The sequence below is a fragment of the Callithrix jacchus genome, chromosome 1 (assembly GCF_049354715.1).
Source record: "Callithrix jacchus isolate 240 chromosome 1, calJac240_pri, whole genome shotgun sequence".
In the NCBI taxonomy this organism is placed as follows: domain Eukaryota; kingdom Metazoa; phylum Chordata; class Mammalia; order Primates; family Cebidae; genus Callithrix; species Callithrix jacchus.
Window position 1 is genome coordinate 140,735,001 of NC_133502.1, and position 12,141 is coordinate 140,747,141.

Sequence of the window (12,141 nt, forward strand, 5' to 3'; positions counted from 1 at the left end):
AGTGGCTTACACCTGTAATCCCTGCACTTTGGGAGGCTGAGGTGTGTGGATCATCTGAAGTCAGGAGTTCGAGACTAGCCTGGACAACATGATGAAACCCCATCTCTACTAAAAAATACAAAAAATTAGCCAGGTGTGGTGACATGCACCTGTACTCCCACCTACTTGGGAGGCTGAGTCAGGAGAAATGCTTGAACCCGGGAGGTGGAGACTATAGTGAGCTGTACTATAGCCTCCGCATCACGCTACTCCAACTTGGGTAATGGAGCAAGACTGTCTTAAAAAAAAATACAGAGGGCCAGGCGTTGTTTCTTACACCTGTAATTCTAGCACTTTGGGAGGCTGAGGCAGGTGGACTGTTTGAGTCCAGGAGTTCAAGACTAGCCTGGGCAACATGGCAAAGCTCCACCTCTACAAAAAAATGTTTAAAAAGTTAGCTGGCTGTGGTTCACATCTGTAGTCCAAGCAACTCGGGAAGCCAAGGTGGGAGGATTGCTTGAGCTCAGGAGGTGGAGGTTGCAGTGAGCTGTGATAATACCATTGCACTCCAGCCTGGTCAACAGACCAAGACCTTGTCTCAAAACAAACAAACAGAAAATACAGAGAGATATCAGTATTAATATTGAGAGACTACAACAAAATCTCCTTTAAGGTCTGAACTTTAGAGTCTAGTAACAGCACAAGGATTTCCTGATATTTATATTTCATTTTTATTTTGAGATAAGTATTATAATAATTCTAAATTAAACTTTGTAGACTTTTTTTTTTTTTTGAGGCAGGATCCTTGCACTTTCGCCCTGGCTGGAGTGCAATGATGTTATCTTGGCTCACTGCACCCTCTTCCTCCCAGGTTCAATCGATTATCCTGCCTCAGCCTCCCAAGTAGCTGGGATTACAGGCATCTACCACCATGCCTGGCTGATTCTTTTGTATTTTTAGTAGAGACAGGGTTTCACCATGTTAGCCTGGCTGGTCTCAAACTCTTGACCTCGTGATCCACCCGCCTCCACCTCCCAGAGTGCTGGGATTCCAGGCTGCCTGGCCTTTTTTGTTTGTTTGTTTTTTATACAGTCTCGCTCTGTCACCAGGCTGGAGTGCAATGGCTCGATCTCAGCTCACTGCAATCCCGGGTTCAAGCAATTCTCCTGCCTCAGTCTCCTGAGTAGCTTGGACTACAGGTGTTCGCCACTATGTCTGGCTATTTTTTTTTTTTTTTTTGTATTTTTAGTATAGACGGGTTTCGCCATGTTGACTAGGATGGTCTTGATTTCCTGACCTCATGATCTGCCCGCCCGCCCCGCCTCCCCCACCTTTTTTTTTTTTTTTTTTTTGAGACGTAGTCTCTCTTTGTTGCCCAGGCTGGAGTGCCGTGGGGTGATCTCAGCTCACTGCAACCTCCGCCTCCCAGGTTCAAGCGATTCTTCTGCCTCAGCCTCCCCAGTAGCTGAGACTACAGGTGCGTGCCACAACGCCGGGGTTTCACCATCTTAGCCAGGATGATCTCTATCTCTTGACCTCATGATGTCCGCCTGCCTCGGCCTCCCAAAGTGCTGGGCTAACAGGCGTCAGCCACCGCGCCCGGACCTATATTGGGATTTTTAATTAAGATTTATAATTTTGAGAGTTTATCCGCTTTGCGGGCGGGAACTGGAGTGGCTCGTTGCACTCAGCCCTCTGCTGGCCACTACTCGCGGGAGGGAGCTTGCGAGCAAGAGAGCCAGTGCGGAAACGAGCGAATGAACTGGCCAGTCGCTACTCTCTGGCAGGTGCAGGCTCTGCGTGGGCCCCGCAGCCCCATCCAAGCATGTTACAACCAATGCTCTTCCAGCTCTGCAGTCCAAGACTGGCCAAGTGCCAACCAGCTCAGTGGATGGTCAGAGTGGCAGCCCCTGTCCTCTCCGCACCCCGTTCTTGTTCAGGGTCCAGGAAGAGTCAGGTCACACGAATTGTTTGAAAGGTGATGAATGCAGAAGACTATTGCACAGTGGGTGGCTCTCAGCGGAAAGGGAGGCTGGAAAGGGGGTGGGAAGGTGATCTTTCCTTGAAGGCTGGCTATCTCTTGCAGGCCCCTTTCCGAAATTGCACTGTCTCAAGTTAGCCGAATTCCGTAGTCTCTGATGCTCAGCAGCTTGTATCCTTGACACTTAGCTGCTTGTGTTGCTCTGCCAGCTGAAGTCTTTTATGGGCACAGGATAGGAGCAGGGCAGGCCAAAAAGACAACATTTCGGCTGAAAAATGGGGTCAACTGTTTTCACTAAAGACAAGCTTGAGAGTGGGGCTTAGCAGGGATCCCAGCCGTTCTGTGTCAGTTTGACTTTAAAACTTGCAGCACATTATGTAGCCTCACTAGGGGTGTGTGTGTGTGTTACACACTTTAGGGCAAGCTTAAGGGTGGGGCTGAGCCAGGATCCCAGCCCTTCTGTGTCAGTTCAACTTTAAAACCTGCAAGCACATTATATAGCCTCACTAGGGGTTTATGTGTGTGTGTGTGTGTACACACATTTTCTTTGCCACATACTATTATTAGGCAGTTTAAAGATTTGTAATTGGCAGACTTTTGACACTTTCAGCAAGTTAAGAAGAAAACATGGGTTAACCACCCTTTCTTGTGGTTTGCACAACTGTCCAAGGAGTGCATAGTGAAGGAAATACTGCTGATGCCTACACAGCACATCTGCATCGATGAGCTTTGCTTTACTTTGGTGCAATTTTTGGAAAAATGAAAATCTGATCTACCCTTCCCCCCCAAAAAATAAAAAAATATGTTTTGATTGCTTTTGCTGATGACACGTTGAAACATATCGTATGGCAGATGTGAACTGATGACATAGCAGAAAAACTCAGCAATGGGAGTATCCTCATTTCACACTAAATCCAGGCACAAATCCAAATACAGCAGTAAACTCTACATTTTCCATCAACTGAGAAATTACCGAGTAAAGTTGTATTTAGGACCAGGAAACTTTTTCAGCTATTTAATAGTATGTTAATAAATAGGTAGCAGGAATAATTGGGATATATTTCATTATTCATATGTAACTGTTTTTTGGCCATGCATGGTGGCTCACGCCTGTAATCCCAACACTTTGGGAGGCTGAGATGGGTGGATTGCTTGAGCTTGAGAGCTCAAGATCAGCTTGGGCAATATGGCAGAACCCTGTCTCTACCAAAAACGAAAAAAACTTGGGTGTGGTGGTGCAGGCCTGTAGTCCTATCTACTTGGGAGGCTGAGGTGAGAGGATCACTTGAGCCTGGGAGTTGAGGCTGCAGTGAGCCCTGGTTGTGCCACTGTGCTCATGCCATACCCAGAGACCCTGTCTCAAAACAAACAAAAACATATGTAATTTTTTTTGTCATTGCTGAAATCTCACCTGAAAGTAATTAGTAGAATAACAAAATTTCTTTAATACTGCACATCAGGGGTTATCAAAATTTTGCTCCAAGTCAGTGTATACTTGGTTTTACATATTTACATATATAATGGTTTTCTTTTATAATTTTCTTTTTCTTTTTTTTTTTTTGAGGCAGAGTCTCGCTCTGTGCCAGGCTGGAGTGCTGCATTTAGGGAGAATAGGAAACAAAGGAAAGTTATGATGAGGGTACATTAAATTAAAAAGAGGATCTTGGGAGGAGGTAAGAAGTATGAGAAAGAGTGGTTAGAAAAGTTAGAGCATGAGGAGACAGTGAAATTGGAGAAGTCCAGGAAATAAAGTGGTTCAAGAAGACAAAATTAAAATGGGAAAATGCTTTTTAGTAGCCATAGATGCCTAGAAAATTTATCTATTTCTCAATAAATAGGTCACATGCATTTATGTCTATAACTTCTTAACTGTTACTTTCACAACTGAGTGATTAAATGATACAGTTAGCCCAATGCCTGATGTAGTAAGCGCTTAATGAGTATTACTTATCTCTACTTCCATCTGTCATTGTTCACTTATTCCCTTAATATAGAAAACTGAGTGTTATCCTTGAATTTTTCCTTCTCCTCAATCCAAATATCAAGTCAATTACTGGGTCTCACTAATTATACTTCTATATGATTAAAAAATACACTTCTTGTGTTTATTCCAACTGTCTCTCTCTTTGCTCACATGTGTAGGCTTTTCTGCATTATTTTTCCCTTTGCCTGTAAGGTCCCATTCACCCTGGCCTCAGTACTTGGTTCAAGTAGCACCCCTTTGTAAATTTTACCTGAATGTCTCAGCCAGAATTAGGCATTTCTTTGACAGTGCTCTCTTAGCAACTAGTAGAGATTTCATTTGAGGCATTTAATTTGTAATCATTTATTTGGGTGCCTCTTTTAAATAAAATATTGCCATTCAGGGCTAGTGTTCTAAATATGTTTGTTTCCTACCTCCCATATTGTTACATGGCAATGTGATGGGTTTTCATTTAACAATATGTTGAATAATAGAATAAGTGAAAATATTTACACATATAATGTTTGTATAACTAAAAATAGGTGTCTGATGAGTTTGGTGATTTCATTGAGGGTGCACTTAGCCCATTATCTGGGTGAGTTGGAACTTTAAAAATTAATGTAAAAAATAGGGTAAAATGTGGTAACGGTACAGAAATATATTTTAGAGGTACTTTTTTTATTTTTTTGAGACGTAGTGTCTCTTTGTCTTGTCAGGCTGGAGTGCAGTGGCTCGATCTTGGCTCACTGCAACCTCCGCCTCCCAGGTTCAAGCAGTCCTTCTGCCTCAACCTCCTGAGTAGCTGAGACTACAGGCATGTACAACCATGCCCAGCTAATTTTTGTATCTTTAGTAGTGATGGGGTTTCACCATGTCGGCCAGGATGGTCTCGATCTCTTGATCTCGTGATCTGCCCTTCTCAGCCTTCTAAAGTGCTGGGATTATAGGCATAAGCCATTGCTCCTGGGTGGTACTTGTTCTTTTTATTTATTTATTTTTAAAATTAGATTTGCAATGGACTTGCCTAAGTACTTGTTCTTATGAGTTTGCACCATTAGTCAAGAAAGATGTAAGATGTAAGGAGGCCAGGCACTGTGACTCATGCCTGTAATCCCAACTCTTAGGGAGGCAGAGGCGGGAGGATACCTTGAGCCCAGGAGTTTGAGACCTGCCTGGGCAATATAGCCAGACCCTGTTCTCTACAAAAAAAAGAAAAGAAAAATGTAAAAGAGTCTATCAAGGTTGTAATTAACTTCTATGACAATTGTGTCTGTTTAGGTGTGATGTCTCAGATTTATTTCCTGTATTTCTTGAGACAGCTAATAGATAGGTCAAATTCAAAACTTTACCACATGAATAATTTTTTTTTAATTAAAGACTTTTTTTTTTTAATTGTAGAGATGGGGTTTCACCATATTGGTCAGGCTGGTCCCGAACTCCTGACCTCAGGTGATCCTGCCTCGGCCTCCCAAAGTGCTGGGATTACAAGCGTGAGCCACTGCGCCCAGCCTAAAGACTATTTTTTAGCTGGGCATAATGGCTCAAGCTGGGATTACAAACATGAGGCACCATGGGAGGCCGAGGCAGGAGGAGCTCTTGAGTTCAGGAGTTTGAGACCAGCCTGGGGAACATGGGGAGGCCTTATCTCTACCAAAAACCCCCAAAACCAAAAAGTTATCCAGGCATGGTGGTATTTATCTGTAGTTCCAGCTGTTTGGAAGGCTGAGGCAGGAGGTTCATTTGAACGCAGAAGGTTGAGGCTGCAGTGAGCTGTGATCATGCTATGGCACTGGTGTTAGTGACAGACTGAGACCTTGTTTCAAAAACGAGAAAAAAGACCCTCTTTCAGAGCAGTTTTTAGGTTAATAGCAAAATTGAGAGGGAGGTACACAGGATGATTTTTTTAAATGGTTAACTTCAATATTTAAAAATTGAGGCGCCCAGCGCAGTGACTCACACCTATAATCCCAGCACTTTGGGAGACCAAGGTGGGTGGGTCACGAGGTCAGGAGTTCATTACCAGCTTGACCAACATGGTGAAACCCTGTGTCTATAAAAAATGCAAAAAATTAGCTGGGCATGGTGGTAGGTGCCTGTAATCCCAGCTACTCAGGAGGCCGAGGCAGGAGAATTGCTTGAACCTGGGAGGCGGATGTTGCAGTGAACCAAGATCATGCCACTGCACTCCAGCTTGGGTGACAGAGCAAGACTCAGTCTCAAAAAAAAAAAAAATAAAGGATTTGGGGTGTGTGTGAATTTGATTAGTAGATACGCTTTAGTACACTTGCTTAACAGTTTCAGAAATAAGTGGTTAAGATCTAGTATCACTCCAGGCTCTGTGGCTCATGTCTGTAATCCTAGCACTTGGGAGGCCGAGACGGGCGGATTACTTGAGGTTAGAAGTTCGAGACCAACCTGGCCAACATGGTGAAACCTCTTTTCTACTAAAAATGGAAAAATTAGCTGGGCGTGGTGGCCAGCACCTGTAATCCCAGCTATTTGGCAGGATGAGATGGGAGAATTGCTTGAGCCTGGGAGGTAGATGTTGCAGTAAGTGGAGATCACACCACTGCACTCCAGCCTGGGTTACAGAGCAAGACTTTGTCTAAAAAAAAAAAAAAAGAAGATCTAATATCATAGATACTGCTTTCACTTAATTAAGTGGACCTGTAGGTAAATGAAAGTAATTATTTTCCTCTTTAATTTTGTGCTGCTGTTTTTTTCCCCTATCTTTTCCATCCATTAGCACAACAATGGTGAAATGTCTCCTAGGTGATTTAGGGCTGGACAACCAACTGTGACTTCTAGATATAATGAACTATTAATAAGTTATTATTGTTACACTTTAACAGCATGATTAAGCAAAAGTTTATTGATAACTTGAATAAAACGTTACTGTAGAAAGAACCAGTGCTTATATATATGCACTATATATAAATGCAAAGTAAAGATGGTAATTCCACATGTGACCTAAACGTAAGACTCCCTAAGGCTATCAAACTTTCTAAGGAAATTCAGTTATGTTTCATAGATTTTATATGCACACAATTTGGAATGAAAAATATCCTGTAATTTCTATTATATTAAAACTTTTTTTTGTGGGAGACCAGGTCTCACTCTGCCACACAGGTAGGAGTGCAGTGGTACCATCATGGCTCACTGCAGACTCGACTTCCCAGGCTCAAGTGATACTCCCAACTCAGCAGCCTCAGTAGTTGGGGCTCAAGCTATCATGCCTAAGCTTAAAATTTTTTTGTGTGTGGAGACAAGGTTTCACCATGTTGTCCAGGCTGATCTTGAACTTCTGGGCTCAAGTGACCCATCTACCTTGGCCTCCCAAAGTGCTAGGATTTCAGGAATGAGCCACTGTGCCTGGCCTAATTTTTTTTTTTGAGACAGAGTTTTGCTTTGTCGCCCAGGCTGAAGTGCAGTGGTGTGATCTCCACTCACTGGTTGAAGTGATTCTCCTGTCTCAGCCTCCCTAGTAGCTGGGATTACAGGTGCCCCCTGCCCTGCCCTGCTAATTTTCATATTATTAGTAGGGGTTTCACCATTTTGGTCAGGCTGGTCTCAAACTCCTGACCTGAGGTCATATACCCACCTTGGCCTCCCAAAGTGCTAGGATTACAGGAGTGAGCCACCGTGTCCGGCCTAAAAATTTAATTTGTAAAACTGGCTTGATTTCTTATTTTTATTGACGTTTAAGAAGACCCCACTGCTGTATTTCCATCATTTTAACTTAGTTGTTTTGTTTTGTTTTTTTGAGACAGTCTCACTCTGTTGCCCAGGCAGGAGTGCAGTGAGGTGATCTCTGCTCACTGCAACCTCTCCCCACCAGGTTCAAGTGATTCTGCCGTGTCAGCCTCCCAAGTAGCTGGGATTACAGGCAGGCACCACCATGCCTGCCTAATTTTTGTATTTTTTCATAGAGATGGGGTTCACCATGTTGGCCAGGCTGATGTCAAACTCCTGATCTCAAACTCCTAACTTCATGATCTGCCTGCCTCAGCCTCCCAAAATGCTGGGATTACAGGCATGAACCACCTTGCCCAGCCTTAATTTAGTTTTTATATTTTCACAGCTTTTTTGAGTGTATCATTCCAAATGTCAATTTTCAGTGCAAAGTACGTATAGAGTATTGTATGGAAGATTCACAAGTGAAAAATCTTCAATTTATTTTTCAGTTTATAAAAATAGTAACGTTCTTTATTATCAGTCAGAGAATTTATAATTGTTCTTTAAATGCCCCATTCTGCCTCCATTGCCCTCTATTTTTGAGCTAATCATTGTTAATGGTTAGGAATGTGTCTTTTCACAGTCTTTTAAAGTATATTGTATATATAATGCATATGAAGAAACATACACACATTGTTTTTATGTGTGTGTGTGTGTGTGTGTGTGTGTGTGTGTATATATACATTTTTTTTTTTTTGAGGTGGAGTTTTGCTCTTGTTACCCAGACTGAAGTGCAATGGCACGATCTCGGCTCACTGCAACCTCCGCCTCCTGGGTTCAAGCAATTCTCCTGCCTCAGCCTCCCGAGTAGCTGGGACTACAGGCGCACACCACCATGCCCAGCTAATTTTTGTATTTTTAGTAGAGACGGGGTTTCACCTTGTTGACGAGGATGGTCTCAATCTCTTGACCTCGTGATCCACCTGCCTCGGCCTCCCAAAGTGCTGGGATTATAGGCGTGAGCCACTGTGCCCAGCTATTTATATATTTTTATTAAAAACTTTTGGCCAGGCACGGTGGCTCACGCCTGTAATCCCAGCACTTTGGGAGGTCGAGGCAGGGGGATCACGAGGTCAGGAGTTCAAGACCAGCCTGGACAATATGGTGAAACTCCATCTTTACTAAAAATACAAAAAAAAAAAAAAACTAGCTGGGTGTTGTGGCACATACCTGTAGTCCCATCTACTCAGGAGGCTGAGGCAGGAGAATCTCTTGAACTCAGAAGGCAAGAGGTTGCAGTGAGCCGAGAGTGCACCACTGCACTCCAGCCTGGGCAATAGAAGGAGACTCTCTTTAAAAAAAAAAAAAAAAAAATATATATATATATATATATATATATATATATATATATATATATTTATTTATATTATATATTTTGTAGAATGGATATGTTGCCCAAATTGGTCTCAAACTCTTGGCCTCAGGCAGTTCTCCTGCCCTGGCCTCCCAAGGCCTCCTGGGATTACAGACATAAGCTTCTGCACCCAGCCTGTTTTTTAGCAGATAGATAGATAGAGCATAATTATTTTAAAATAGCATCAACTTATATACTGCTTTGCCTTTTTCACTTACGGCATCTTGGGTATATTTCTGTGTCAATATGTATTTTTCTAGCACACTTTTTATAATGGCTGGAGTGTCAGAGGATATTACTACTACTTAGTATTTCACAAAGCTGAGTTTACTGCTTACTTAAGAGAGAGTTGCTGGGCAGTTGATCTCTTTTAGACCAGACTGCTATTTGACATGCGGTTTTTGAGAATCATGAAGTTCGAGGATTGGTGGATATGGGCATGATGGATTGGCATCGACCGTGGAAGCATGGCTGCTTGGGTGAGACAGTTATTGATATACTTGGTATTCAGAAATGTTGGCCAGGCTGATCTTGAACTCCTGACCTCAGGTGATCTGCCTGTCCTGGCCTCGCAAAGTGCTGGGATTACAGGTGTGAGCCATTGTGCCTGGCTGCTTACTTATATTTTTATATTTTTTACTTGTCAGGCACAGTTCCAAACACTGTACAAGCAGTACCTCATTTAATCCTCATATAAACACGTTAAATAAGTACTATTATGCCCTTTTTACTGATGAGGAAACTGAGATATAAATTAAGTAATTGGGCAATGCACAGTGGCTCATGCCTGTAATCTGTCCAAAAGAACGATGGCTGTTTGGACCAGTGGCATGGGTCCACGTTGAGTAAAGTAACTTATTGAGGCAGTTACAAGTAAAGAAAGTTGGGCCAGGGGCAGTGTCTCACACCTGTAATCCCAGCATTTAGAGAGGCTGAGGTGGGAGTATCGTTGAGCCCAGAAGTTCAAGACCAGCCTTGGCAACATGGTGAAACCCTGTCCCTACAAAAAAAAAAAAAAATTAGCTGGGCCTAGTGGTGCACATCTGTAGTCCCAGTTACTCTAGAGGCTGAGGCAGGAGGATCACTTGAATCTTGGAGGTGGAGGTTGCCATGAGCCAAGTTCGCATTACTATACACCAGTCTGGTTGACAGAGTCAGGCCCTGTCTCAAGTTTACAAAAAAAGGCAGGTTTATTAGAGAACATAGGAAAATACATTGCCAGAGAGGCAACCAGCAGCCTGCCAGAGAGAAGCCAACTGCAGAGAAACAAAGGCTTGATAGAGATTTTATAGGACAGTGTTCATGCTATAGGCTGAAGAGGGCTTTGTGTAGTACAACGCCAAGCTTGCAGTGAGCTAACTTGCAGGTGTATGGTGATAGATGGGCACAGGAAGATTGTGAGTTATTTGCACCGGAGGACTTATGTGTCCTGGACCGTGAAGAAAGGCAGATTTGTGACTTACCTGCTTTTTCTTATTGCTTTTCCCTTGGTCCCACCAGCCTGACTACTTTTCCCTTTAGCATTTTAGTAGGCTAAAGTGGGAGGATTGCTTGAGCCCAGAAGTTTGAGACCAGCCTTGGCAAAATGTTGAAATCTTTACAAAAAAATAAAAAATTAGCTGGGCATGGTAGCCATTCGCCTGTGGTCTCAGCTACTCAGGAGGCCGATGCAGTATCGCTTGAGCCTTGGAGGTCAAGGCTGCAGTGATTCATGTTTGTGCCACTGTACTCCAGCCTGGGTGACAGTCAGTCAGTCAATTGATCAATATTATAATAAAGTAAGTTGCTTCAGATAATAGCTGAGTTGCAGAGTCAGGATTCAAACCCAGATAGTCCTGGCTTCAAGAGTCAGTGTTCTTTACTACTATCTTGTGCTACCTTTTATTATATTGGTGGATATCATCTATTCTGTGTAAATTTTCATGCATGTGTTCCTAGTTACACTGCAGATTTCTCTTAGTATCCTAAGTAAACTAACAACACTTTTTTTTTTTGAGACAGTGTCTCGGTCACTTGGGCTGGAATGCAGTCGTATGATCACAGCTCTCTGCAGCCTCGACCTCTTGGGCTCAGGTGATTTTCTCACTTCAGCCTCCTGAGTAGCTGGAATAACCCCACTGCACTCAGCAAAATTTTGTATTTTTTGTAGAGACAGGGTTTCACCATGTTGCCCAGGCTAGTTTGAATTCCTAGGCTCAAGCAATCTGCCCACCTAGGTCTCCCAAAATGCTGGAATTAGGCATGAGCTATAGCACCTGGCCTCAAGAATTTTTTTTTTTTTTTTTCGAAACAGAGTTTTGCTCTTGTCACCCATGCTGGAGTGCAATGTTGCAATCTCTGCTCACCTCGGCCTCCGCCTCCCAGATTCGAGTGATTCTCCTGCCTCAGCCTCCCTAGTAGCTAGCATTACGGGCATGAGCCACCATGACCGTATTTTTAGTAGAGACAGGGTTTCTCCATGTTGGTCAGGCTGGTCTCAAACTCCTAACCTCAGGTGATCTGCCCGTCTTGGCCTCCCAAAGTGCTGGGATTACAGGTGTGTGTCGCTGTGACTGGCCAAAACATTTTTTGAGACCTAAAGATTTGACTACATAGACAATATCATTTTGTTATTTCTCAAAAGGATAATCTCATTTGGCCATAGAAATGAGATATAAGAGGTTATAGTTCCTAAGGACGAGATTCCCAACTTTTAATGGAAGTTTTCATGATCTGTTTTGCCTGGATATGTATTATATGTCTGTATAATAAAATGATTTGGGAAGCATTTTATTTTGTTTTCCAAAAATTTGTTTAGAGTTATTATTTTTTCCTTGGTAGAATTTGCCGTTTAAGTTATCTGGCTCAGGAGATTGCTTTGTCTGAAGGTTTTAGATACAAATTGAATTTCTTTAATATATGCCTATTCAGGTTATCTATTTCTTCTTAAGTAGTTGTGGTACTTTGTGTTTTTCAAGTAATTTGTATGTTTAATTTATTGAATTTGTGAGCATAAAGTTATTCATAATATTCCCTTATTCTTTGTGTGTGTGTGTGTGTGTGTGTGTGTGTGACGGAGTCTCACTCTGTAGCCCAGGCTGGAGTGCAGTGGTGTGATCTCAGCTCAATACACCTCCGCCTCCCAGGTCC

At 42.8% G+C, this 12,141-nt stretch overlaps 1 protein-coding gene and 1 non-coding gene across 5 annotated transcripts in view; both read left to right on the plus strand.

Annotated features, from left to right (window-relative positions):
* The window catches only part of UBE2R2 (ubiquitin conjugating enzyme E2 R2), a 112,936-nt gene that overhangs the window by 53,035 nt on the left and 47,760 nt on the right, over positions 1 to 12,141 (plus strand). The window lies entirely within an intron of this gene.
* Positions 2,595 to 2,719, plus strand: LOC118148458 (U4atac minor spliceosomal RNA). The gene has a single exon (XR_004735273.1). It is a non-coding gene; the product is annotated as a U4atac minor spliceosomal RNA (small nuclear RNA).